The sequence below is a fragment of the Camelus bactrianus genome, chromosome 3 (genome assembly GCF_048773025.1).
Source record: "Camelus bactrianus isolate YW-2024 breed Bactrian camel chromosome 3, ASM4877302v1, whole genome shotgun sequence".
Lineage (NCBI taxonomy): Eukaryota > Metazoa > Chordata > Mammalia > Artiodactyla > Camelidae > Camelus > Camelus bactrianus.
The window spans coordinates 161007293-161027585 of NC_133541.1; the positions used below are offsets into that span (position 1 = coordinate 161007293).

Consider the following 20293-nt stretch of genomic DNA (forward strand, 5'->3'; position numbering starts at 1 on the left):
TCACATGTCTGGATTACCTGGGGTGGCCCCCGAAATATCCTTTCCCCCCAAAATGTGGGCCTCCCCCCAAAAATGTTATTATCCATTCTGCTGCCAGTATAACCAGATATACTTTAACATAATCAATATGCAATTCTCTTGCTTACATATATTCCAATATAGCCCTGTTTCTTTAAGGATACATTCAAGTCTAATCACACAAGACCCATTGTGACAGTGGCCTTGTGCACCTGATATTCCCACCTGTGGATACTTTGTTCTAACCCTACTTGTTGTTCTTCAGTCTGGCCAAGCCGCTTCATGCCGTGTACTCTTATATGTCTCTACCTCTCTGCATGAAGTGTCCACTCCCTCTACCACAAATTAGAGAGCTAACTTCCTTTCACCTTTCAAAATTCAGTTCAAATATTCCCAGCTCTATGAAGTCCAATGTGTGTTCACCTGCTTAGCAATCCATCAACTACTCGCCAAGTCTCGCCTGCCCTGTGGAATGCAGACACCAAATCTTACCTGTCTTGTTCTCCCCAGCAGTTGATACAGTGTTTAGCATAGCAGGTGCTCAGTGTTTGTTGGATAGATAAATGAATGAATCAGTAAAGAGATGAGAGGTCTACAATCCCCCCCAGTTACTCAGCTGCCATTTTGGAAAGTTCATTCTGTGGAGTTAAGGAAATGTCAGTGCAGGTGGTGGGCAGACAGAACAGAGGTGAGGGCGTGGGGGAGAAAGGCCTGGTCCTGGAGAGCGCAGGAGAGGCGTGGGTGGGATAACAATGGAGAGAGAGGGAATGGAGTGGGCGCATGCAAGGAGATGTTGAAGAACAACTGATATTAACTGCAGTAAATTAAATGGAGAACATAATATATGAAGGGAAGATCAAGTTAACACAGCAAGGGTGGAAAAGGCAGTACCAGAGACGAAGAGCTCTCACTTCATCACTCACTGCATTTCACTTACGGCACCCGCCCTCTGGGAAGGCAGCGCCAAGTTCTTGAGAGACTGGTGTTTGTGCTGTGGGTGCTCTAAGTACAAAACGGTATCTTATGGCTTCCAGATTTTAAGACTGATAGATTATTTCTCTTATGTCCCGTGTCTGAGTTCTCAAACAGCAGGATCTTTTGCTTCTGGGGGTGAGCTATTGTGGTTAATAACTAAGGGTTACTCCAATAATCTCAAAGGACAGTGGGGAAATCACTATAACAAATAAAAGAGAAATTTCACTCAGAAAAAAACATATGCCCTATAGAACCTTGTGGGGGCCTTGGGGGCAATGTTACCGCCAACTCATCTAACAGTTGTATGTGAGTGCATTAAAACTCCAAGCTCAAGTCACTTAAACACATATGAGAACCAGGGTCCAGGCTGTGGTGCTTCAGACATGCACGGGAAGATGAAAAGCCTGACTATTGCCTCCGACAGGATCAGTCCAGCCGGGGAGAGCAATGGACACAGACATGATCAAGCACCATCAAGACAAGAATCAACTGCAATTCATGCTTAGAGAGGAGAGCAGAAAATCTCTAAAAAGTTGAGGGTTTGCTGCCAAGGCTTGGCAAGAGCCCTTCCAGGCAGAAAAGCAGAGAAAGATACTTCTGGCGAAGGAGTCTAGGGATGGTGGCAGGGTGCGAGGCCTAAAGAAGCAAGGGTGGAGGGCTCCAGGGTCATCTGTCAGAAGCTGTTCCCCTTCAGCGGCTAAGAGGCCTAACTAAAAAGGCAGGTGGGGTGTCATTAATGATCATGGGGAAAACTGGGAGGAGAAAACTGAGGTCAGGAGATCACCACCAAAGGCACTTTATTTGAGAGGAACAAAAATAATTCAAAAAGCACTTGAAAATCCTATCTCCCATGAACGAAAAGAACACAAAATAAGTTTCACTCCAGCGTTGAATACAGAATAACAGACTGCCTACTCTCAAAAATGGATTGAAATTTCTAATTCGTTAGGGATTATTTAGAGAATAGGAAAACGAATAAATCTGAACAATCTCTCTAGAATAGCTGTTACTCCATCCTGTTATGTAGGGTAGAGTTAGGCTGAATTATTTAATTAGTATTTTAATGAGACTATAAAGTTGTAAAAGTCCTATCAATTTCTCCCAAAAGCGTACAACTTTTCCTTTCAATGACCTTTATTTGACTTAACTAGAACAATAACTATTTTCCAAGGCTTTTTTCGTGTGTGTTAAAATACCAAATGATATGCTGCCCTCAGAATGTTGTTGTTATTATTAATGCTGATAATAGCCCCAATAAGAAATATTTACAATTATGACTCATTTTGGAATAACAGGTCATTGGATTAAAGTCCTTTTGAAAATAAGCAAAAAAAAACGAACATAATTTCTACACCAGGGACAGGAGCTGCACCCTTAATCGAACCTGGTCACTAAGCACAACAAAAGCAAAGATGAAACTCAAATCAGACACCAGGCCACAAAGCATAGCTGACTGAAGATGCCACAAAATGACCTTTCATTCACCTAGGGAATCAGATGTGTTTCTATGTATATTATATATTTTAAAAGCAATTATTATATATATAGCATGTAATTTAGGAAAAAGAAAACTCCCTCTTTCTGTAGACTTATAAACAGGAAGCCCAATGGGGTGTCTTGCAGACATGAACCGGCATGCATAAATGCAAAGCCTATTGACAAAAATACTTTCCTGTCTCCTAAGCTTAAAAAAAAAAAAGTAATTCAAGGCAGTGGTGAGCTCAAAGGTCTCAGATACAAAACGTGCACATCATCAGCCTTCTAGTAGATAAAAGTGCGCCATGCATAATAGAAAAATGAAGTTTCCTATGGAAATCTATTTTGAGATGCAACAATTTAAAGGCAACCGAGAGCTCAAAACCAAGTTCAAACAAAGAGAAACAAAGGCCAAGCAAATGTACAGAAATGGACAAAGACATTGGAGAAGGAGGGGATCTGTGTTCTACCAATACTCCAGATCAGCAAATTCATCCTGAATTCAAGCCAGTGATGTGCCATGAGGTCACTCAAGGAACCAGGCTGAAACCATCGGCCAGAAGAAATAGGAAAAACGTCAAAGGCAGGTGTGAGGTGTGGAAGGGGTGACCCTGTGACCCTTGCTGCCATGAGGCAGGATGCTCTTGCGGGCTTTCTGCACAGGCTGGCGGGCTCACATGACTCTGTTTAGAAGGATATCAGCCAACAGCTGTGCCACACGGGCTGCAGCCCGTGCTGAGTCACATCTAGTAACGGTTCTGAGTTCATCCTTAGACGACATGACCAGAAGGATCTGAGAATCAATGATGGAGAATTACCTGAATGAGTATTCCATTTTATTCCATGGCAGTAAACCTTCAGCTTTGTACAACATAAATATTGACAAAGATATACACAGGCAACCTATTTGAAAGCCTGACTGCATAATTGCATCTAATTGAGAAAAGCGGGCTCCTTTTCGGTATGCTAGGTCTTTGTTTGGCTCGGTAACCGATGCTTCTGAGACCCAAAGCATATTCTAGTATAACCGACAGCACAGAAATCCCCACTGATGACTTACTCATTTCAGGGTATTCATAAAATAACCCCAGTTTGCCCGTTGGATACAGATGGTTGTCCCATTCCCATCGTGGGGTGGTCTGTTCTGCTCCCGAAACTGTGGCATCATTAGATTCATGACCCAGCTGTCAAACAGATCAAATTATAAGGCAAGATATTATCAGACCAAGGTCATAAAAGTATTACTGACATTTCAAGCTGAACACATCATCTTCCCAAGAATTTAATTTCTTGTTCTCAGGATAAATTTCTTTTTATTGCTGCCTCCCTACCCTCAAGTATTGTGAAAACTAGTCCTGACTACGTACCTTGGGTTTACCAAAATTGTAACGACTACTACTACTTTATCTCCTACCTCCTTTTCAGGTGGGCACTTTAGCTTTTAGAAGATACCTACCCTCATTTGTTTTTTCCCCCATTTCTCTGCTATTATCCACCATGGCATTTTCAGTCTGTAAATTGTCAGAGAAAATAAGTAAAAGAAAGAAATACAGGGTCGGTGAGCTGGTGATAAGTGCTGCAGAGGAAAATAAAGGAGGGCGAGGAATGTGTGGTAGGGAGGAGTGTGGATGGGGCAAGTGACCTTTGAATAAGGCAAAGATGGAGGCAAAGGGGTGGGCAGAGGGAACAGTGATCACAGGCCTTGAGGTCCCTCACGCTGGACAGACAGCATGGAGGCTGGTGTGGGCCAGAGTGAATAGGAAATAAGTGGTGGTTTTGGGGGGTGGAGCCTTAGAGGCTGCCGTGAGGATGTGGGCATTTTTCCCTCTGAAGGAACTGTGGAACAATGGAGGATCACTGAGCAGAAAAGTGATACTCTAACGTTGGATCGAACAGGTCCAAGACCCTAATTTAAGCTGAACAAATCAAGGGCCAAAGAAGTGACATGCCACCTCAAATTCAGTGCAGAGCTTGAAAGAAACAGCCTCGACTCGCAGCCCAGTGCTCTGCACCCTTCTGGATGTTGTCCCACAGAGCTGTCTCTAAGGTTATATTTTTTCCTCACTCAGAGGCTTGTGGGACAACTGAATGCTTCCCCCTTTTTCAAATGGCAATTTGTCATGAAAGGAATTCGGAGTTGGCAGTGAAACAAGGCATGGACCTGTAGACTACAGAGCTGTTTTTCCTGAAAGCAACAGCTGGCGCGTGGTTTACTCGTGGAGTTCAGCAGAAGAGACAGAGCAACAACAGACAACTTAGCATCTTGCGGAGCTTCGGCTGACTGCACTGCACGTTTGGATGGATTTCAAATTTGGACAGTGAGGCGGCTTCACACGAAAGGCAGGTGTATACATCATACATGCCCACACGTCTGTATGCACACACACGTGGACACACACAGAGTATATGATGTGACTTGTAAAGAGCTGCCCCTGCTAGGTTTCCCACTGCCTCTGATCTCAGCGTTAACCTTTCCCTGGCCATGCTCCCAGGGTTGCTACGAGAATTCTTTGCAATGGAACATGGCCTTCGCTTCACAAACTTTCCCCACTTCTTTCAATGACATTAGGGGAAGAGCAGGGAGCTCTGTGAGGGGGTGGGGATATGGACTCGAGATACCCCTGAATCTGAATCCACACTTCATGGCTTATTTGTTATTTAACTTTATTTACATTCAAAATGCAATTGTTGCAGATCTCAGAAGTTGATTTACACTCACTGCTGTGGCAGAATGTTGCGGTCAGTAGACCCACCACTGGATCCTCTTATTCAACACGTCCTTCCAATAATTCAGATATTACTGTATCACAAATGCCCATTTCTATATTTTGATACCTGCTTTTCAGTATAATTATCTTCCTTCTTTATTCTCTAAATCTTATGATTTTTAAACATTTTTCTGAGAAGTGTTCCACAGGCACTTTACATATGATAAGTTGATAAAGAGATCCTGGAGCTCAAAACCACATTTAAATCCTGAGATAAACTCAACTGTGCCGTATACATGGCTAGGTTTAGTCTGCTTCCTTTGTTACTTTGTTTAGTAATTTTTGTTTCAAACAAGATCCTACTGTATAGCACAGGGAACTACATTCAATAACTTTTAATAGCCTATAGTGGAAAAGTATATGACAAGGAATATATATATATATATATATATATATATATATATATATATGTATGTATATGTGACTCACTATGCTGTATACCAAGAATTAACACAATATTTTACACCAACTATACTTTCAACAAAAAATGTTGAAATAAAATTGGGAGGTGAAACTTCGACTGCCCAGGCTGCTGTCAAGATGAAATGATTCAAAGCAGGCCAGGTATTAGCAAACCCCCTAACACATCAAAACCCCATATGGGATCTTCTTTTTGAGCAGCACAGGCTAACCAGCTGTGGTCACCTGTAAATAAGGTTGAAGTCACTTAGACCCTTGGCTTGGGAACGCCGTGGCCACCGGGGTGGGGGTCACTGCAGCACCTACGAGAATGACGGGGACAGCCTGCTCCTGACGCCGCTCCCCAGGCCGCAGCCCGGAGCACTGCAGTCAGGTCTGAGGTCCGGCCGGGAGCGCACAGCTCCACAGCCACTCGGAGCCCTGCGGTGCGGGTGGAGCTGGGACCGCGCTCGTCCATCACCCTTCCAGGCACCCAGACTCGGGAGTCCCCTGGGGGAATTTTTCTCTGCCTCATAATTCCTGTCTCAGCCTCTTGTGGAATGCGGTCCATGCCCAACGGAAGCAGGGCTTTAACCCTCCGGGACCCAAATCCATCACGGCTTGGATCCAGGATGTAACTTCCATGTTAACTCACCTGGTGCTCGCTTCTTGTGCTGAACTGCCCTCCCCCGTCGATGACATTAGGTCGTATTAGAAGTCCCGACTTGCTTGTCCTTAGCTAAGACTCTGAGCCTCTTGCTCAGTCTTCCTGACTGGAACCACTCTTCTGTGGCAGAAAAGCTTGGGCTGTCGGCAACCCATCATTGTCCTCGGTCTTTTGGGTTTTCTGTTGGTTTATGGTTCTCATGCAGGGATACCAATTTGCACATGAGAAACACCTGTAGACATTTTAAAAAATACAGACACTGGATCCTCCCCACTCTTCAGCCAAGGCTGGAAGCTTTCTCCCTCTAGCAGGGGTTACACAATAATTTGCTTGTGAATTGACCACACATATTGGCATAATCATGGTAAATTGCCCTTTACTCAGTGCTTCCCACATGGCATTTTCTACTTCATGTTGTCTTTGTACGTTCATTATCACATTTAATCCCTGAATTATAGATAATCACCTTTTCTTTTGAGGACACTCCTACTTGCTAATCTTGAATACAAGTATCTTTGATTCTCTTAATCTATTTCATTCCTGAGTTTCCTGTTCCTGGATTTAAAGAGTGAATTATGGACACATGTATTTAAGATTCTCTTAATATATCTATCTGACTCATCCTCTAACCAAATCATATCTGGAGAAGAGAGATTTTCTCTTTTAAATATTTGCATTTTCTTACTATATAGTAGTGCGTACACACGGTGGAAAATGTAGAAAGCATATAAAGTAAGAAAATTACAGCCATACATTATCTAAACACCAAAGGACAGTGCTATGTCATGTTGGGCATTTAACCATTTTTCATAATATTTTATCATAAAATTTCCCTAGGGCAAGTTACTTAACCCTGGAATTGTACTAGACTTTTGTCAAGTACAGAATAACATTCTCAGAAATGACCCCAACATCAAAATAGTACGTGAGGCTGGGAAGGCCATAGGGCACTCAGCTTATTCTCTGAGTCCTACAAAGAATGCTGTTAATTCACTGATGTTACTCATTCGATGCCTGTGAGTCACTCACTCACTCAGCTGGCTCGGACTGAGACCTACTTTATACCAAATGCCGATCCAAGTGCTGGGGAGACCCCAGAGAGAGCCTGGATCACGGCATCACTGTCCTTCTTCATTTGCTCCCAGAATCCTACTCAACAAACCCACATGGGATTGGGGGGTGGAGGCAGGTGAGATATGGTAAAATTCATTTCATTATGTTCCTTTAGACATATTTAAATAGCATGAAAATAGTCACTAACTTTGATAAGTTTTCTTTTCGCTTCCTATGTATTTTTGAGGATGGGTATAGTTTTGGGGCAGCAAGAGTAATTGATAGATCTTTAGTATGTTAGGATTTTATATGAAAAATTAAGAAGGAAACTGGCACCTTATACAAAGAGAAGAGGCAGTGAGGAAAACACAAGCCACCCTCAAACTTGGCTACCATTCAGAATTTCTGGTATTCAAAAAAGGGAAACATAATTCAAAATATTTTCCCTAAATATTTTAGCCCAGATTAGAAATACATGTAGGCAAAGTTCAGCTCACTGGAACCTACAACAATGTGCTTACTTAAGCGAAGGTATAAACAGACCACAGATACTATAATGCATCCTTTACTTTAAACTAGTTAATGTGAGCAAGTTTCATTTCACATGAATTGCTCAGTACCAATTTAGGAAATATATCCTTCTTGATTGGTAAAAATAGCTCACTGATAACCAGATTCAACAAAATTTAATGTTAAATAATTAACCTATTTCCTTCAGGAAATGCTTTTGAGTAATCTGAGTTAAGTATTTCCTCTATCTGATCTATTTCTTTTCACAGAGAAAAGTAGTATTATTTGCACATGAGCTACTTTTACTCCTCTGGAGAAATCTGATTGTGAGCTCAGGGTAAGAGTTGTCTACTGCACAGTAGGGAAAAAAAAGATTCATTTCACAGCAAAGATCAGAATCTTTTTTTTGAGGGGCATGGTGAGCTGGGGGACAAGGGAAATGCCTTTGTTTAGAGACAGACCACAGTAATCCATCCTGAAGCTGAAAGATGAAGACCTTGTGAAGAAATGTGGAAGGACACACTGACACACAAATGTGTTCACTCTGCAAAAACAGAAAGAAGGAAAGAAAAAATAATTTAACTGCCCTATAAAGAGAATGGACAGAAAATTGGTAATAAGGGAGAGTGAAGGAAAGTTAGGGAAGGGAGGAGAAACAGTGAAAGGGAACTTGGATGCGGTGGACAGAATAGCAGGTTTCTGGAGCTTACAATGAAGGATGATAAGAAAAAAAGTAAAGTTTAAAAAAAGTTACAAAGTTTAAAATAGTTTAAAAATTAAAAAATGAAGTTAAAAAATAATTTTTTTTATAGTGGCATGGAAGATTTTAAAATGATGGAGGTTTTTATTTCAAAATTCAAGTTGTTTGAGTTTCTCCTCCATGCTCCAAACAACAGTAAGAATTGCTTGTGTAATTGGTTTTGGGGGACACCACAGAGAGTGGTGAGCAATGCAGTTAGGTTGGCCAGGAGCAGAATGATTTTGTGGAAGGCAAGACAGAAGAGAGATCAACAGTTTCATGAGGACAGAAACTCAAAGCCAGAAATTATCTTAAAAAGCTTAGTGTGGTGGGCAGAAAAATGTTCCCCCCCAATATGTCTATGTCCTTATCACCAGAAAATAGGAAGAGGTCAGTTTCCCTTGCAAAGGGGGTCTATGATTTCAGATGCGGTTAACGTTGCTAACCAGCATTCTCTAAGAGAGACGAGCTGGATTATAGAGGTGAGCCCATTGTAATCACCAGGGTCACTAAAGTAGGAAGAGGGAGACAGAAGAGGGGAGAGAGGAGAGGAGATTTGACCACAGGATCAGAGTCAGAGGCACACAACCATGCTGACCTTGAGAGAAGGAAAATAGGTCACAGGCCAAGAGACGTAGGTGGCCTCTGGAAGCCAGAAAAGTCAAAGATACAGTTTCCCCTGAGGCCTTCAGAAACAGCCGTGCCAATATTTTGACTTCAGCAGGCTCCTGCGTTCAAGAACCCTACAAGGTTAAATTTGTGTTGTTTAGTGGAGACTATTTCTTTTTTCTTCCTACTACCATGTCATTTGGGGATACTTGTTACAAAAGAAAGTGAATACACTAAGCTCCTTGAAATGTTCAGAAATTGCAGATAACACTGAAATGTCCACTTTGATATGGGATAGGGCTTATGTGAAAATCCAAAGGACAGTGTGACCTTTGCTAACATCTGCTTTTCTCATTTTTAGGAAGAGAACAGTAAGTCAAAACCTCTGTAGTTATTATTTTAGACAAGTGTCTCTTAAAACATTATGTAGCCCTGTGCCTTAGGACACCTAGAGAGTCTCTGTTCTTAGAAGAACATGAATTCCATGAGATAGGGTCTTACATCTGAGTCCCACAGTGGTCTCTTATTGGCAATGAGAACTTGGGCAAATCATTTACCCTCTTTAAGCCACAGGATCTTCATTTGAAAAGGAAGATAAGAATAAGGATTGTTTGGGTGATTAAATTGTACACACACACACACATATATGTACAACATTTAATACAGTGACTAACACATACTAGGCACTCAACAAATTCCTGTTATGGATTTTTAAATGCATGTATAAAAGGAGGAGAAAGTTGCGGGAAGTTGTGGGAAAACTTAGTTCATGGCCCCAAAAAGGGCCATCTCTCAACGGGCTCTGATCAGTCAGTCCCCAGTGATGGGCTAATAAGCAGAAACTATAGCACTTGAGGATTTAATTTAAACATAAAAAGGAAGGAATTTAAACATAATTATTAAACAGGAGGTATGTTTACACTGTTGGCTGGATCATCTTATCTGGAGAGCTTTAATAAGCAGAGAGTCTCCCCTGTTTTAGAGATGGGCATGCAGGAAAATTACTTGGATGGGTGGGCCGTTCTCACCCCAAGATCACATGACTTAGTACTCACGGAAGTAACACCTCTTGTATGTTATTCCAGATGGACTGTCCTCCCATGATTATTGTCAGCTGCATCATCAGTTCAAGGAGACAGCCACCTGGGTCACATTGGAATATTAGAAAGAAAATCTCATTTAAATTTTAGATAGCTCTAACATGAAATAAAGTCATTATTTTATGCCTAAAAAAATCTAAGGAACAGAGAGTAAAGACACTCTTCATTGGGCAACTAAGAGAAAACATGAAACAGGTTAGACTGTCCGAACACAAAGCTGTATTCACACGTCTTCATTTCTGTATTTTCACAGCCAATACACCAGATCTCCAGGATAAGTCACAAATCTGCCATTAAAGAATGTGATGTAGAAACACGAGGAGTAGTATTTGAAAAACTGGAAGAAGAACACCTTCATGGCTAGGTTGTTCCCACAGTCAGTCTGGTCCTTGGGATCTCTGCAGCTAGAATAAAGAAAAGTTAAGTCTGTAAAACTGTGAACAGCCTTGAGACCATAATCAAAGCCACGGACACATGAGTTAACAAGCTAAATATGTATATATATATATATATATATATATATATATATACACAATTCACACTTTTTTCATATAAGCTGTTTTGAATTCCTTAAAATAGCTACTATGTTAATTCCAACTGTACACACTGTTGTAAGAGTTTCTCCCACTATGAATGCAATATCACACAAGGCAAAAAAAAAAACAAAGTCACACGTTCCTTAAAATTTATAAGCACAACATTATCCAATGGGCAAGAACTGTCCTCTGTCAGGTGTAAGTTGAAAGAAAGCTACTTCTAAACATCCTGCTAAGTGAAATTCTCTTGTCTCCCTGAACGGCAGGAAGGTAGGACTATTGAAGAAAACAAACAAAACACGGGGCAACTTGCTAGAAGCATTTGGGGAACATAAAACATCCTCCTAGTTCAAAATTTGAATTGGTCTTAGTGTTTTCAGAAGATGACCACTGAGCAGACAACTGGGAGAACGACCCAGCCACATGCAGTGTGTGGGAAGCAGTTAACTAGGGCCGCTAAGCCGCTGGCTGGGATACAAGCCAGAGAGAAGAAACATTTGTTATAGAAGCCACAGCTGATGAGAATGGAGCTACACTAACAGGAACAGCATGGGGGGAGGACACATAACAGTGTGATTACTTGTCGTCTCCGTAACGCACAAGCAAATCTGCCACTGGAACCACGACCCTCTTCCACTTATTTGCAATAGAGAGACTATTTACTTTCAACAATAGGGTACATGATCTAATGTAATTGAAATTATTATTAAGCACTGACATATTTACACAGAGCTTGGACATTCTAAAGCTTTCTTTGTCCCTTTTACTAATGCATAGCTGCAGCTAATTCACTTCTCATATAGGCTAGAGAAAATACGTTTACACTTGAAGTTTTCTAAAGACTGTAATGTACTGGAATTGAAGTGCCTAAAAGATAAAGTCTCTGTTTTGACCTGGTTCTAAAACTGGTGTAGAAATGACCTCAGCTGCAGAAGGAGCTTAACAGACTCAGTCATCTTGATTGCCACTTTCTCATATATGGCGTTCAGGGTCACGATGATGTTAAAACTGATGAGGGAAGCAGTGATGGGCGTGGCCCACCTGCACAGTCAGGTACTTCTGGATTGGGTCTCTTCCATTCAGGTTCTTGGGAAGTTCTGCTGAAAATACAATGAACACTGAAAGTCCGTAGACAATGATCCCAATAACTGAAGCAATGGTCAACAGGACCTGACAACCCAAAAGCCCAGCAGCATAAGGCTCACTAATGATCATATTTTTACACAGAAAACTTGCCCCCAATCTACGCTTAAACAGACAACCTGCACGTGCTGTAAACCTCACATAAACCTGAGAAGTGATGTAAATCGCATGTAAATGCCACAAGAGACGTGAATATCCGGCATGTTAAATTTTAGGGGAGGAGGAATGAAGGATGTCAAAAAGAATGAGTACATCCACTAATGTAACATGCTGACAGCAGGAGCAGCTGTGTGCAGGGCATAAGGAATATATGGGAACTCCACTTTCTGTGAATTTTTCTGTAACCTAAAACTGCACTAAAGAAGGAAGCTTGTTAAGTATATCTTTAAATGGCTGAAAATGGAGTAACTGGTGGCATGTTCTTTTGGAGACAAGTCTGTGATAGCAGAACCAATGAAAGTATCCCTTCTACATCTATAGAATTATTTAGGTTATGAACTAGTTGTAACCCATGAAGGGGATATGCTTCCTTTCAAGGGAGAACCTATCACTGATTCAGGGGTCAGCAGGTGCTAGCTGTCATCTTCATTCTGAATAGGACCAGTGAAGCTGTGGACATGCCCTGAGGGAAATAGTGGAAGTGACTGCAGGTCTCTGCTGATGAAAGCTTCACATGCTTTTCATACTCCTTGAGATCTTAAAATGGCAGGTACTCCTACTCCCTGCATTTGCACAAGATTCATGTCCCTGATACATTGTAGTTCTGACTGAGTGGACTCAAGGGCAATGGGAGTGTCTGAAGCATAATTTGCACGTGGCTGGTAAGGCTTCAGTTCCTCACTAGGCAGGTATTTTTCTGCCCACTGAAGAATGCACATTAAAGGTCCCATTTTTAAACTGTTTTCCTTCCATCTACCTTCTTGGTCATAGTCCAGAAGCATGTACTCAGGGTCCCTGGCTGCTCCTGATGGCTGCCCCAGAGAGAAAGCTACAAAGAATGTGAATTTCAAGACTAGGTGAACCACATCATGTTATTTACAGTAACAGCGGGAGGCTGGCTTGCACCTGCAGGGGAGAGCAGTTGGAGTGTTTACAAGCCCCTCCTGGAGCCACACTCCTGCATCTGGATCCCAGCTCCGATGCTAGCTGTGGGGCCTTGGGCAAATTTCTTAACTTCTAGGGGCTTCAATCTCCTCACCCATATAATGGGGGGATAATAATAGCAATTTATAGGACTATTGTGATGAGTCAATGATTTACTAATTGTGAAAACAATTAGAACATTAACCACAGGCATGTGAAAAACTATACCTAAGTATTAGCTATGAATATGGTGACCAAAGTCTTAAAAAGGTGTTTTTCTTAGTTTTTAAGCCATTACTTTGTAGAGAAAGCATTTTATTTTCTCCTCTACTCTCTTTCATCATCCTTTTCTTCACAGTAAGTCTTCATGATTGTGAAAGGAATAACTTTTTGGTGTGTGTGTGATTAAATGTGAAAATTAGTTAAGGCTGTGAAAAATGTATTATACAAGGTATATTAAGCCTTCCTCTCTTGTACAGCACATATAGGCTATTTAAATACTATGCATTTTTAAAAAGTCTGCATAATAATTTTTTAATTACGTATTAAGTAAACTTAATAGTTAAGATTCTTTAAATGCTTACTATTGCTTCAGCACACATCTATTTTTCTAAATCCTCACAATCACCCTGTTGGGAAGGTAATATTATATCTCTTTTACAGATGAGGAAATAGAGCCACATGGAGATGATGCAATTTGCCCCAAATGAAGCAACTATTAAGTGAAAGAACTGAAATACTCAAAGAGCCCAAAGACACACTAACTGTAGAGCACTGTCTACTACATGTTCTGTGAAATCAATTGTAATTCATTTCAGAACTTTTACAAACTTGACACATTTCCATTTTTCTTCCAAGCACTTAATGGGTTCAATATTTCTTATGAAACAGGAAAGCTTTCCATTCTCCTTCCTCAAGTTTCTTCTTATTTATCATCTTTTCTGATCATAATTTTAACATTTTCTCATTAAAGAAAATTTGAAAGTACTCAGTACTGGACAGAACTGTTGTCCTGGATCTGTCCCCAGTCTTAGAAGAGGGCCCAGAATTTGCTTTAGGATAAATAACCTCCCTTTTGTTTTTAGTCCTGTGATTTAAGCTCGATTAACCCACTCTTTCTGAAGCACCAGAGGTAGATCTCAGTTGGTTTAAGACAAATAATACCCCTCATTGTATTGGCCTCGCACATGATTGGAGAATTGGCAAATAACCCAGTAAGAGCCACTATTATGTGAGGAGATACGTGCTTGTGCCCATGTGAATGATAAGCTTCCTCTATCAAGAGAGGAAGCTGCCAAAGAGACCTCTCTTGGTTTGGATGGATGATCTGGGATGCTGAGTGCCTAGAAGCAGCATGCTGAGACATCATTGGACACAGAATGAAGACAGGACAAGACCAGCCCTTGACATCATCTGGGCTACAGTATCTCTCCTTGACTGAAGCCAGACCTCAGATCTGAGGTTTTCATTTACAGGAACCAATAAATCCCATGCATCCCCATTTTTTGGGTGTTGTTTAAACACATTGGAAATTGATTTTGTCACCTACAATGAAAGGACTCCAACTCTGAAAATGAATAAAAAATAAAATAAAGAAAATGCTTCTACCTATAGACATAATTCCTTCAGAAGGGTACATTGTTCGTATATTACAAATCATTTTATATATTAATTTTATTCTCAAGCCTATCGTAAGTGTAACACTTTGACATGTCATAAAATATTTTCATGGACACACTTTTTCATGGCTGCAAACTATTCTACTTTGTGAACGTTTGGAAGAATATTTTGGCTGAGATTTTATATATATATATATACATATAAAAGTATGTCTGTGACTTGCATCCGTACTGACTTTTCCCTGCCATTTTGAAATACTTCCTGATTAAAAGTTTTTCAAAGCTGAATTAGTTGATTAAAGCATAGGAATATTTTTGACTCTTGATATCAACTGCCAGACTGCTTTCTAAGAAAGCTTGAGGAGTACACAAGAAATTAACACAGCATTGTAAATCAACCATACTTCACAAAAAATATCCAGTAACCTAGGCATGGGACTGGTGATCACTGGCATTTCATCCTCATAAACAGAGCTGTGTCACTTGAGAGGTGGAAAACTACTTCATTTTGATGTGCATTGAGTGAATTACCATTGGAGTGTGACATCTATTTTTCCTTTGTGAATGTGTGTTCCTTTTCTCTGCCTTCTACGCTCCTGAGATTTTTTGATGTTACCTTTGAAGTGATCTGAACTCTCTATGTATTGAAGGAATTAGCCCCTTGTTGGATTTGTAAACAAATAACATCCTCTGGTGTTTTGTTTAAAATTAGGATGCTTCTGATGCATGGAAATCTTTGTATACTTTCCTCAGAAACTTACTGCTCATCTAGAGTTTGTGTAAACATCCATATTTATTTCTAGTTTCTTTCTAATTGTGTTACTTTTTAAATGATTCTGGAATTTATCACAATATATGTTTCACTGTATGATTTCAATCTTTTCTTTTCCCCCCAAGTAGCTAACGAGTGTTCCATTCACTGAATAACCTTTATTTATCTCCCTGATTTGTAATGCCTTCCATCTCTTATATTAAATTATTATTGATATCAGAGCCCATATCTGGACTTCCTGTCCTATTTTCTAATCTGGCTATTCTTGAACTACTAAAAGTCTCATTATCTTATTAATTATTATATTACTGATATGATTTTATTCACAATAAACCCCAAATCAATTTTATAACTTCTGATATTTTGGAGATATGATCTTTTAATCTAGAATCATGTGATTAAAGCATCTTTTATATCTTTCAGTAGTTTTTACTTTTATTTTTTGATAGTTCCTACTATCCTTTTCTTAGGTTATTCTTAGACATTTTACCTTGGTTGTTACTCTTGGAAAATTTTAGAAATCTTAATGCCTCCATCTGGTCTCTTAATCAGACCCTGGAGAATCCTAAACCACTGATCTGATTTGAACAAATGAGGTGAAAAGAATAGGGGGAAGCACTGTGAGCAGAAGAGACTGTGGAACCTCCAGAGTGGCGCCCTGCATTGGCTCAGATGTTCTCTGGAAAAAGTTTTCTCTATGAGACTTCATAGTTCCCAGCTTGATTTTCAGTTTTCTCAGGATTTCACATTAGATTTTAAAAAGTCTGTGGCAGGTTCTTACCCAGAAAAAGAGCACTTGCACAAAGGGTTATATGTATAAACTTTCCCCAGGTGGTAAATGGAAAACTCTCTTCTTCCTAATTAAAAAAACAAGTTAAGTCAATCAAGGGATTACACCAATGAAATGACTTTTCTCCTAATTGGTCAATAAATCCTAAACATAATTTAAAAAAAATAATTTTCAGACATAGCCTCATTATTTGTAATTGCATTGGTTTTTTCCTTTTTTTTGTTCTTTTCTTTTCCGTTAACGATGTCAAACAAACAACAAAATACGTACAGTGTTCATTTTAATACTATTTTTTGAAAATGCATATGTGAACAGTAAACTATTTCCCTGCCATGGTCTGAGCTTGGGGGTCTGGGTACTTGACGAGACCTGAGCTTGCCTTAGATTTCAGAAGTGACGGTAGTGACAGCATAGAGTCCGTGCAGGACAGAATGTTTCACAGGTGTCGGCAGCTAACTGGTCTCCACTGTGTGTTTCTTGGTTGAGCTTTATGTGTTAATTAGCTACAACTATGAAGTTTTAGAGTTTACATTTTAGAGTTTATATTTCGAATATTTTTAAGAGATGAAATCAGTAAGAATCAAGGTTTACCTGGATTATAAAAACAGATATAGTATAATAATAGCTGTCCCTAAGTACATGGCCCTTCCTCTGTGCCAGGAAGTCTTCCAAGTAGATTCTGTACATTACTTCGACCCGTCATTGCCACAGTCATGAAGAAGCAACCCTCTTATTCTTATTTTATAGGAAACTATGGCACAGAGAAGTTAAGTTGTCCAAGATCACTCAGGAAGCAAGCTGCTGTGTTCAAATATGAAATTAGGCAACTTCATTCCCAAGCTCTCACTACCACAACGCTGGCCTCTCTAAACAATGGAGCATACTTTCGCAAGTAAAGTAAAATGCTTCAATTAAAAAACTAAACAAAAAAATATTAGGCAATTTTTTAAAAAAGGAAGTACGATAAAGTGAAATGAGTTTTCATCTTCAATTTTTCAACAAGCATGTTCTAATGAAAATTTAAACTTATTAGCTGGCAATTTTAAATTTAAAATTGGCAGTTTAAATGACCAAAAAACTTTTCTTCAGTATTTTTTGTATGCTGCCAATATGATACGTTTTTGTTTTTCAGGACTCAAAAGCATTATGAACATCTAATTTTGTCTAAGTTTCAGCTTTCAACTCTGAATGTACAGTCTTTTACCAACATATGCTTTGACCCCCATCTTCAGTTGTAAACAATGGGAAATATTCATAATGGGGATTATTAGAAGCTTATTACATTGTAAAAGACAAATGTCACTTTCTATTTGTAGCTGAACCTCATTTTTTTCCATTTATAAAAAGAGGAGTTTTACCTGCTCCCTCCAGAACTTTTCAGTGCCAACATTCTGTAGATCTGTGATTCAATTTATTAAATCTATAGTTGGAGACATTTTCAGATGCTCCTAGTAAAAGCATTTTCTTTCCAAGAGTTATTCATGTTCACAACATACTGTCCTGCTGCTGCTGACTGCAAGTACCAACAGCTCTAAATTATCTCAGCTGATGGAAAGAAGCAATAATACAGATGACTCAAAAAATCATCTATTCATAGTTCTGGAACGTTGATACAAAGATATATATTATTATTTTTTAATTTTGCAGCAGGAGTGGCAGCAATAAATTTACATTTCCAATTATATAAAATGCCTAGCTCAAACACTGCTCAAACACTGATGGCATCTCAACAAATGTTTCCCTGCTTCTCCTAACCTTTCTCTGACTTTAGGATGAGAGTCATGCTGCTTTGTGCACATCCCAACCGGAAGTGGGAGCAGTGACCGGGACTTAGTTAAAGACAAAGGGGCACCTAGTCTACGATGAAAAGGAGGCGGCAATAATGAAGGCACATGTGAAAAAATGGGAGTCAACTATAAAAACCAATGTGTCTTTCCTCCTACATCTATGTCATAGCAGCTAATTTATATTTTGCATTTATTTATTGGTGTTATGAAAGGATAAAAGTCAATGCCTCTTTTCTTATACACTTATACAAGACTTTTTCTTTTCCCCCTTTTTACTGTTACTATGAATGAAGGACCACATTTCTCTTCTGTGTACACCATTCCAGGCAGTGCTCCTTCAACTTGGCTGCACATTAGAATAACCAGAGGAGCTTTAAAAACTTCCCTATGCCAGAATGCACCAAAGGCCACTAAGTACCATCCGAGTTAGCAGTGATGGAATCCAGGCACCAACATTTTTTAAGGTACCCTGGTGATTCCAACATGCAGCCAAGTCTGACAAGCCCAGAAGTAAACAGACTAAAGTGCATCTAAACAGCGCCCGCTTTTCCTGGGTAATCTCATCTGTCTCCACGTGGGGACACCGCGCCTCCTATTCTGGCTGGACTTGTTCTTCCTGTTCAAACGTGTCCCATTTTTACTCAAGTTCTGCCTGGCGCCGCTTCCAGAACTCCAGAAGTAAGGTGACTAACAGAGAGAGAGAACAGCAGAATGTGGATCTTCAGTGATGACTGATGCTTCAGAAACCAGTACTTAATATTTATTACCGTTAACACTTTGGTAAACGGTTAATAAAATCACATTTATTTATAGGCGATACTAAAGAGAAACATGAGTTAATGCCTTTTTTTAAGAAAAAAGAAAATGTAGATTATTTATTGAACTTTTGGAAACAGACTAGCTCTCTAGCTCAAGAAAAAGTTATTAACGTGATGGTCAGACGCAGGTGACTGTGTCTGATGCTAAAGTACCTGCTACCAGCACATTATGCCCACTAAAAACACAAATATCAGGGGGATGGGTATAGCTCAGTGGTAGAGCACATGCTAAGCATGTACAAGGTCCTGGGTTCAACCCCAGTACCTCCATTAAAAAAGAAAATTAAAAAAAAGTAAAATTAACTGTCACAATTTAAAAGCAGTGCACGGTCCACCCTCCAAGCCTTCTCCTCACATCCCTGTCTCTTCTGTCCAAAGGACCTGAGGGTGGGGAAGGGGATAACAATGCTTTAGTAACCCTTGCATTTCTATTTTCCACCACCCCAGTCACACAAAATTAAAATAATATTCTTAAATATGGAAAACTGCCATTTTCCTCAATCTTCGGTAAAGTAATTTTTAGAAATCGTCAATCTGTTTTAAGACTCGTAACTTCAAATAGTAGACAAAAACAACATGAAATGTTTATTGAAAAATGTGGCTTCAGGGTAAATCCCCTAAGCCCTTCTTCCAACCAGACTGTTACCCCTAGGCCCTAACTCTAGAGAAATTCCAGAATAACCACTGTTCCCTCCACCATTATACCTGAGTCTCTACCATGCTCTGAGAATAAAGAGAAAAAAGACACAGTCACTGCTTCCGGGAGCTCCTAGGTGCACAGGACTCATCATGAAATGATGGCTGAGGAGGCGTGTTAAGACGTCTTGGATAACAGTCAGCAGTGGGTGCTCGGGGCAGAGAGCCGGAACTGTAGCCAACGCTCTCCCAGAGGAGGGAACCACTGTGGTGAGTTCTGAGATGCCCTAGAAGTGATCAGGTGAAGTTATAATGTTAAGGCCATTTCTCCCTGGGGAGCTGCACATGCAAAGGAGGGAGGCCAAAGAGAGCCAGGTCACTTCCAGGAACTGCAAATAGTCTAGAAGTGAGCACAGGGTGTGGGAGGCAGGTGAGGCAACCAGGTGGAGAGATCACAGGTGCACATCACACAGGACTCTGTGTGCCTCCAAGGTAAAGGAGACATGCAAAGTGATCTAGAAAGAAAAAAGATAGAGGCAGGGAGACCTATTGGCAGGTTCATGTGAAGGCCTGCTGAGGCCCCGCTAGGAGGAGAGAGAAGAAAACATTTCAGCAGGTGGACGGATTGGCCACAGATGTGATGGAAGGGCAGGAAGAGGTCAAAGATGCCGGCCAGCTTTCTGGCTTTGGCAGTGTCCTAAATTATAGTGCCATTTCCTAAAACAAGAAGGGCAGGAAGAGGAGCAAGTCGTGAGAGGAGACAACTGATTCAGTTCTGGCTGGGTGCCTGTGGGC

General features: G+C 40.3%; 1 long non-coding RNA gene across 1 annotated transcript; it reads right to left on the bottom strand.

Annotated features, from left to right (window-relative positions):
• Positions 1–2847: 2847 nt before the first annotated feature.
• Positions 2848–10726, bottom strand: LOC141575484 (uncharacterized). Its single transcript, XR_012503084.1, has 3 exons — positions 10270–10726; positions 6292–6535; positions 2848–3653 (listed from the first exon to the last, which is right to left on the bottom strand). It is a non-coding gene; the product is annotated as an uncharacterized LOC141575484 (long non-coding RNA).
• Positions 10727–20293: the final 9567 nt, after the last annotated feature.